Genomic DNA, 9,072 nt, shown 5'->3' on the forward strand with positions numbered 1-9,072 from the left:
ATCTTCCTAGATTGATGAATTACTAGTGAGTTCCAAATCAGCTTCCAAACTATTTGCCATATTTGACACTGATGACAAAAGGAATACTGGTGCCTATTTTCTCATATCTGAGTAAACACTTGGTTTTGCCAAATGTGTGCAAATTTTACTCTGAAAGGTAAAACATAGAACTTTGTGATTTTATTTCACACATTCCTTAGATTATGAGTGAGACACAGCCTTTTCCTATATTTGGAAAAACTTTATTTTTATTTTGTTTAATTTTGTAATTTTTCTGTGTCCTGCCTATGAATATCCTTTTCTCACTCTACCATTTAGTTATTTTTTCTAATGGATTTATATAAAAACAAGATGGAAGGAATTAGTCTCCAGGAGGCATTGCAATTATTTCTTCATAGATCATAACAATAGACACAGAAAAAGCATTTGATAAAACCCAATATCCATTCATGATAAAAACTCTCAGTAAACTATGAATAGACAAGAACTTCCTCAACTTTGTAAAGAATATATATAGAAAACCTGTAGCCAACAATTATACTTAATGGTGACAAACTTGAGGTTTTCATATTAAGATCAGGTATAAGACATCCTTGCCTCTCATCACTCTTACCACTGCTTTTCAGTATTGTACTGGAAGTTCTAGCTAATGCAACAGGAGAAGAAAAGAAAAAGTATACAGATGGGGAGGGAAGGCATAAAGCCATCATTGTTCATAGATGACATGATCACCTATGTACATAATAAAATCAACAAAAAAATTCCTGGAACTAATAACATGTAGAGCAAGGTTGCAGGATACAAAGTTAATATGCAGAAGTCAAATATTATCCTATATATTGTCAAGGACCAAGTGAAATTTGAAATTAAAAACACAATATCATGTACACTACTATTCCCAATAATCAAAACAAAATATGTACAAGATATATACGAAGAAAACTACAAAACTTTGATGAATGAAATCAAAGAACTAAATAAATGGTGAGATATTTTATACTCATGGATTGGAAGGCTCAACATTGTCAAGATACCAGTTCTTCCCAACTTGATTGGTAGATTCAGTGCAATCCCAGAAAGTTACTTTGTGGGCATTGACAAACTGATTCTAAAGTTTGTTTGGGGAGGCAAAAACCAACTCAATATTGAGGGAGAAGAACAAAGTTGGATAACTGACACTTCCCAACTTCAAGATTCATTTTAAAGCTACAGTAATCCATACAGTGTTACATTGTTTCAAGAATAAACATACAAATCAATGGAACAGAATAGAGAGCCTAGAAATAATATAGTCAACTGATTTTTTACAAAGGAGCAAAAGTGATCAAATGGAGCAAAGAATGGAGCATAGTTTCTTCAACAAATGGTGCTGGAACAACTAGACATCCACATGCAAAAAATGAATCTATAGACTCTACACCCTACAGAAAAATGAACTAAAAGTGGATCACAGACCTGAATTTAAAAAGCAAAACTATGAAACTTGTAGAAGGTAACACAGGAAAAAAACATAGATGACCTTGAATATCATTATGACTATTTAGATATAACACTAAGAAAAATAATTGATAAGCTGTACTTCATTAAAATTAAAAACTTCTGCCCTGCAGAAGACAATGTCAAGAGGCCAGAAACTGTGAAAAAGTATTTGCAAAAGACACATTTGATAGACTATTACCAAAATGAAGAACTTTTAAAATAACTCAACAATAAGAAAACAACCAACCTGATTAAAACTGGGACAAAGACCTTAATATACACCCCATGAAATAAGTTGTACAGAGGCAAATAAGCATAAGAAAAGATGCTCCACAACCTATGTCATCAGGAAAATGCAAATTAAAACAACAATGACATACAACTACATACCTATTAGAACGGCCAAAATTTGAAACACAGTCTCCATCAAACGCTGGCAAGAATGTGGAGCAACAGGAACTCTTATTCATTGTTGGTTAAAATGCAAAAATGATAGTCACATTGGAAAAACGTTTGGTGGCTTCTTACAAAACCAAACATACTTTTACCATACAATCTAGCTGTTCCATTCCTTGGTTTTTACTCAAAGAAGTTGAAGATTAATGTTCACACAAAAACTGTACATGGTTGTATATAGCACCTCTGTTCATAATTGCCAAAACTTGGAAGCAACCAAGATGTCCTCCAATAGGTGAATGGATAAATATACTGTGGTACAGCCAATCAATGGAATATCATTCAATGATAAAAAGAATTGAATTGTCACAAAAAAAAAAAGAGAATTGAGTTGTCAAGCCATGAAAGGACATGGAGGAGCCTTAAATGCATATTACTAACTGAAAGAAGCAATCTGAAAAGACTAGATACTATATATAATATTCTGTAAAAATCAAAACTATGGAGACAGTAAAAAAGATAAGTGGTTGCCAGGGGTTGGAGAAGGAGTGGAAGGAATGAATAGGCAGAGCACAGGAGATTTTTAGGGCATTGAAAATACTCTATGATATAATAATGATATATGCCATCACACAATTATCCAAACCCATAGAATATACAACACCAAGAGTGAATCATAATGTAAACTGTGGACTTTGAGTGAATATGAGTATCAATATAGGTTTATCAATTTTAACAAATATGCTACCCTGGTATAATAGGGAAGGCTTTACATGTGTTAGGACAGAGGTTATATGGGAAATCTCTGTACCTTCCTGTCCATTTTGATGTGAAAATAAAACTGCTTTAAAAAAAGTTAAGTCCTCATATATGTATATCTATACATTATACACACACACACACACGTATATATTTTCTCTCTGACCATAATGTAACAAAAACAAGGCAAAATTTTAAAACTCTAACTTACTGAAAATTAGAAACCTTATTAAATAGCCAGAAGTTAAAAGGAAATTACTGTAATTTACCTGTAAGTGACCAAAAAAGGGAAAGTTTTATGTTAAACTATTGCTGTATGGCTAAAACACTCCTTGAAGGAATACCTGAAATATTTAATTATCAAAGAAAGGCTAAAAATAAAGGAATTAAGTATACAGTTTAACAAGGCAAAATGAAAACATTACAAACTAAAAAGTATATAGAAGATAAAGAGACAACATGAAATTAGGGAAAGAAAAAAGATTTAAAAATAAAGCAAAAAACTAGTTATGTGAAAATATCAATTAGACACATTTTAAAAAGGTATTCACATAAAAAATAGCTACATTATTAAGACTAACGCTATCAGCCATGATAAGGTAATTGGTATGGGCTAGTATTTATTTCATAAACAAATATAAAACTGGAAGAATGTATGTAGTAACTACATTTAGACATGGAAAATAGGCTGGGCATGATTTTGATCGCTGAAAAAGGGAAGTAAAGTGAGCCCACAGTTCCCTCACTTCACCTAGAATATCTTCTTGAATTCTGTGTTAGGAGAAGAAGAGAAACTAATGAATAACAAGGAAGGCAAATAGAAAAGAAATAGGCGATTGGCTTTTATCCACTCATAAGAAAATTACAATAAATATAAGTGGAATAAACTCTTCAAATAAGACAGACACTGTTACACTGAATATAAAAGACCCAGCTTTATGCTGTTGAAAAGAGGCATACATTAATATGAGACAAAGATATGTTAAAAATAAGAGAATAGAAAAAGATTTACAAATATTAATCATTAAAAGCTAAAATAACTATGTAAGTAACATTCAAAGAAAACAGAATAATGAATATTCCCAGAAATAAAGGTATTTCATAGGAATAAAAATGTCAATTTATCAAAAATCCATCAATCCATCAATAATTTTAAAATGGGTGTGCACCTAATCAGGGAGCTTCCAAAGACATAAAACAAAAATAAATAGAACTGAAGAAAAATACTGAGAAATCCAGAGTTACATAACATTTAGGATTTCAACAGTATTCAGCAGTTGACAGAAAAAGTAGAACAAAATCAATACCAAAATAAAAGATGGTCAAAAGACGTGAACAGGTATTTCAGAAATGTAGATACGTGAATGACCAAGAAACCATTGAAAAAGCACACATCAATTTTGTAATCATAAGGGAAATGAAATTAAAACCACATTGAAATTCTAATACACAAAAATATAAAGATTGACAGCCTATATTTATGTATAAATTTATTCATATATATTAATTTATCATCCACACACACATACGTATATGAATGTGCAAGAAGAATGTCAAGTAGCTTAATTCATTTTGTCAAAAATGGGAAGACAACAAATGCCCCTCAACAGGAAAATTTATAGTTATGTTATAAAAATACAATAGAACACTACACAGTGATTAAATAAGGGGGTGCGGGGAGAAACATCTAATACAGACAATGATATACTCAAAATATTATGCTGTGTGAAAGAATTCAGGCACAAATACATAATGTACTTAAGAATTCCATTCATATGAAGTTCTAGAACAGGCAAAATTAATATATGTTATAATTAATCATAACAATATTTTTTCTGTTGTAGAACATGTAGCAGATATTGACTGGGAAGAGGCATGGTGAATTTTTCTGGAGTGTTGGAAATATTCAAGATGTTGATAAATGTGTGTATTACGTGCGTGTTTGCAGTTATCAAAATTCACGTGACTATGCATTTAAGATGTGTATATTTCATTTCATGTACATTATGCCACAATATAAAAAAGGGATAGAATGAAAATATAAATTAGGAATGGGAAAATGTAAAACTTAGTAACATTAAATATTAAAATCTAAGGGGCGCCTGGGTGGCTCAGTCAGTTAAGGGTCCGACTCTTGATTTCTGCTCAGGTCATGATCTCAGGGTTGTGGGATTGAGGCCTGTGTCAGGCTCCCCACTCAGTGAGAAGTCTGCTTCTCTCCCTCTCCCTCTGTTCCTCACCCCATTTGTGCATACTCTGTCTCTCTCTTTTTCTCTAAAATAAATAAATCTTAAAAATAGTAATAATAATAAAATTTAAATATTAGATTTTTTATCTAATCACTCTATTAAGAAATTTAATTCTCATCATTTATGACTTCCAGTTATAAATAAGTCATAGGGATATAAAATAGAGCATAGAGAATATAGTCAATAATATTGTAATAACTTTGTATGGTGACAGAAACTACACTTATGGTGAGGATTTCATAATGACAAATCATTATGTCATACACCTGAAGCTAACAATATTGTATGTCAACTATTCTTCAGTTAAAAAAAAAGAAGGAGAAATCTCAAACAAAATGCCCTCAGACAAAATTGAAAAAAAGATACAGATTACTCTGTAGGTGTTATATCCCAAGAAAAGCAAGGGGGGAGTAGGAAGTTTAGATAGAATGTTATTATACTTGCTTAGATTTTCATCTTTAATTTTAAATAATATAAATAAAATCGAGATTGTTTTCAAATGGCAAGATAGATGATCCATAAAACAATTTGGTGCAAATATTTTTAAAGCATATTACTCATATTTCTAACATTAGTATTTCTGAGGGCAAAGATATATTCTGTATTATTCATAACAATAGGTTTTTAAATTAAATATGACAACTCTTATTAATTCTGTATTGTATTTTATTAATTGGAGCATATTTCTAACACTGATATTTCTGAGTTTTATTTTTTATTTTTTGCTTTTTATGTTTATTTTTTCTTTCTTTTTAACCCCCTTTCTTTTATTGTGAATTGCACAAGAATTTTTGGTTCATGGGCGCCTGGATGGCTCAGTCAGTTAAGAGGCTTCATCCGCTCAGGTCATGATCCCAGGGTCCTGGGATCAAGCCCCACATCGGGCTCCCTGCTAGGCGGGGAGCCTGCTTCTCCCTCCCCCTCTGCCTGCCTCTCTGCCTACTTGTGCTCTCTTTCTATCTGTCTGTCAAATAAATAAATAAAATCTTTAAAAAAAAATTTTGGTTCATAGCAGAATTAATCAAGTGATCCTCTAAATTTCTGGCCATTAAATCCTTTGTCTTTTTTTTTTTTTTGGTTAATTATGATCAAGTGTTAGAAATGGACCTTTCTACATGAGTATCTCAAACAGATAAAAATGTGTAAATCTATCTGTCATATATGAAAACAATCATTGTGTTTGTTTATTTATTTTAGATTATTTGGATAGATCAGTGATACGTGCAAATGAGGAAATAAAGTGTTTAAGACATTGCAGAAGAGATGACTCAAATATTGCTACATTATTTACTTATTTATTTTATTTTTTTAAAAGATTTTATTTATTTATTTGACACAGAGAGAGAGCGCACAAGCAGGGGGAGTGGCAGGCAGGCAGAGGGAGAGGGAGAAGCAGGATCCCGACCGAGCAAGGAGCCCAATGTGGGGCTTTATCCCAGGACCCTGAGATCATGACCTGAGCTGAAGGCAGACGCTTAATGACTGAGCCACCCGGGCGCTCCCACTACTTAATTTTAAAGACATTTTTGTTTTTTTTATTTTGCTATTTAGTTGCCCATAGGCAGGAACATGAGATTATTTGCTGAAATTTGCTGCCATACAAAATGAGAAGCCAGAAAATACAATGAAAAAGGCTGATCTAATTCATCGTGTTCTGAAAAATAAAGGACTGGAGAAAACAGAGCAAATGATTCTTTTGAGAGATGAGATGAAACAAGATAATATTTAGTGCAATAAACAGTCATATTTTGGAAGGGTGGAATATTATAGAATAAAGAAAGAAAAAGATTTAGTTTATTATTACAGTGTCAAAAACATATAGAGGATAATAGACAAATAATGAGGATGTGTTTAAAACATATATGCAAGAAAAACTTTGCTATTATATATTGTTTACACTTTTGTTGTTGGCAGTGAAATTATTATTGAATGGGTACATAGAAATGCCATTCCAGGAAATCATTTTGAGGTTAAAAAAAAAAATAGCTATCAGAGCAGCCTTTAAGTCAATCCGTTTTTTTATATGACACCAAGTAATACAACTTTTTAAAAAAGCAATATGTAGGTAGTTCAGTATACACATGGCAAATTTACTTTTGATGTTTTTCCTGTCAGCTCATTTTTCTGAAATTATTTTGTACTGTATATCTTTGGTCTTAATATTTAGTTTATCACCTAATATTAACCTGTGAGTGCAAACAATGAAACATTTATGCAAATTTCTTGGATAATTTTTGATGATCTCCATAGAAGTAGCCACCTTACATTTTTGATAGAATTTTGATGGACTGTTCATTTATTTATCTCATTTATGTTTTAATAAAAATTGAATATATTGGGCGCCTGGGTGGCTCAGATGGTTAAGCATCTGCTTTTGGCTCAGGTCATGATCTCAGGGTCCTGGGATCAAGCTCCGCATCGGGCTCCCTGCTTGGCAGGGAGCCTGCTTCTCCCTCTTCCTCTACTATTCCCCCTGCTTGTGCTCTCCTGCTCTCTCAGTCAAATAAATAAATAAAATCTTTAAAAATAAATAAATAAAAATTGAATATATTTAAAGTGTACAACATGATAGTGAGATATATATATATATATATATATATATATGTATGTATGTATGTATTCACATCGCAGTGATTAGGGCAGTCAAGCTAATTAACATATGAACTCCTCACATAGTTACGATTTTTTTGTGCATGTGATGAGTGCACCTGAAATCTGCTCTCTGAGTATATTCACAATGTTTAATTCAGTGTTATTAAGTATAGTCATCATGCCTATACATTAGATCTCTGGACTTACTCATTCTACTTAACTGCAATTTTGTACCCTTTGGCCAGCATCTCCCCATTTCTTCTACCCCCACCAGCCCCTGGTAACCACCACTAAGAGTTCAACTCTTTCTCTTCTCTTCTTATCCTCCCCTCCTCTCCCCCTCCCCTCCCCAGTCCTCCCCTTCCCTCCTTCCTCCCCTCTTCTTCTCTTCCTTCTTTCTGGAGTCCATATGTAAATGAGTTCCTACAGTATTTGTCTTTCTCTGCCTGGCTTATTTCATTTAGCATAATGTCCTTCAGGTTCATCCTCATTGTTGCAGAATATAATTATACTACTTCATATTATATTCAGATGCACATATACACACAATCATATACAGTATCTGGGTTTATATTCAGCTAGAATCATTTAGATTTTCAGTGTGTAGAGAGGGAATTTAGAGTCAACATACCTAATGAATACTTAAATATTCATAGAAATTTTCCCACTGGAATATTTTAAAACAAATTGAAGTTTTAATATTATTGAAATGAAAGCATAATACCCAAGATTATAAGCATTTTGTGTTATTTAAAATATAAAGTGTTCATGTGAGCTTTGCATTGGCTCCAGACTTTTGCTATTTTGTTGATAACAGCATTAGGCCCTAGAAGTACTATTTATATAGTGTCATCCCATAAAACAATGATTTCTCTGAAGATTTTAGTGAAGACCATCCTATTTTGATCTGTATTTTTGTTACCCTTGGGCCTAGAATTTAAATCTGTTAAATTGCAGTTATCCTCTTTTATTGGGAATAACCATTTTGGCCAACATTTATATACTTTTAATCAGTATTAACTCTTTTGGATGTGTGGGATACTTCTAAAAGAATTAATTGATGTATAATTCATTAGCATTCATTTGGAAGCTCCTGCTCTTAAGATTCTAGGGAAGATAATTACTAGAGTTGAAAGATGGCTCTTGGTATATTTTCTATATTAGGAAATATGCTTTACATTAAAAACTCATCAAATATGCATAATACCTTATTAAGACCATTATTATTATTTACTGAATAAATATATGGACTTGACTCCCTTTGAGTAGTACAATATACACATATTAAAGGTATAACGCTTAAGTCCATTGATATCACATTACAGTTAACTGTTTCACTTTATAAAGTGGTTTTGTAAATGATTTTGCTGATTAGGGTGTTAAAGAATGTAGAAGGGGGTTGGGGGAATAATATAAGAAAAAGACTAATGGCCTCATTAAAAACTGTTTTGCAGAAACTGCATGCACTAAAATGCACACAGTAGCAACAATTAGTTGAGTGAATGGGCAGTGAGTCCTATTCTCTTACCTCACCAGTAAATTCTGTCAGTACATAATTTGTGAGGCATAACATTACCTGCTAATGACTCTATGATAT

This window comes from Leptonychotes weddellii, chromosome 7, assembly GCF_054177405.1.
Source record: "Leptonychotes weddellii isolate Sample4059 chromosome 7, ASM5417740v2, whole genome shotgun sequence".
In the NCBI taxonomy this organism is placed as follows: domain Eukaryota; kingdom Metazoa; phylum Chordata; class Mammalia; order Carnivora; family Phocidae; genus Leptonychotes; species Leptonychotes weddellii.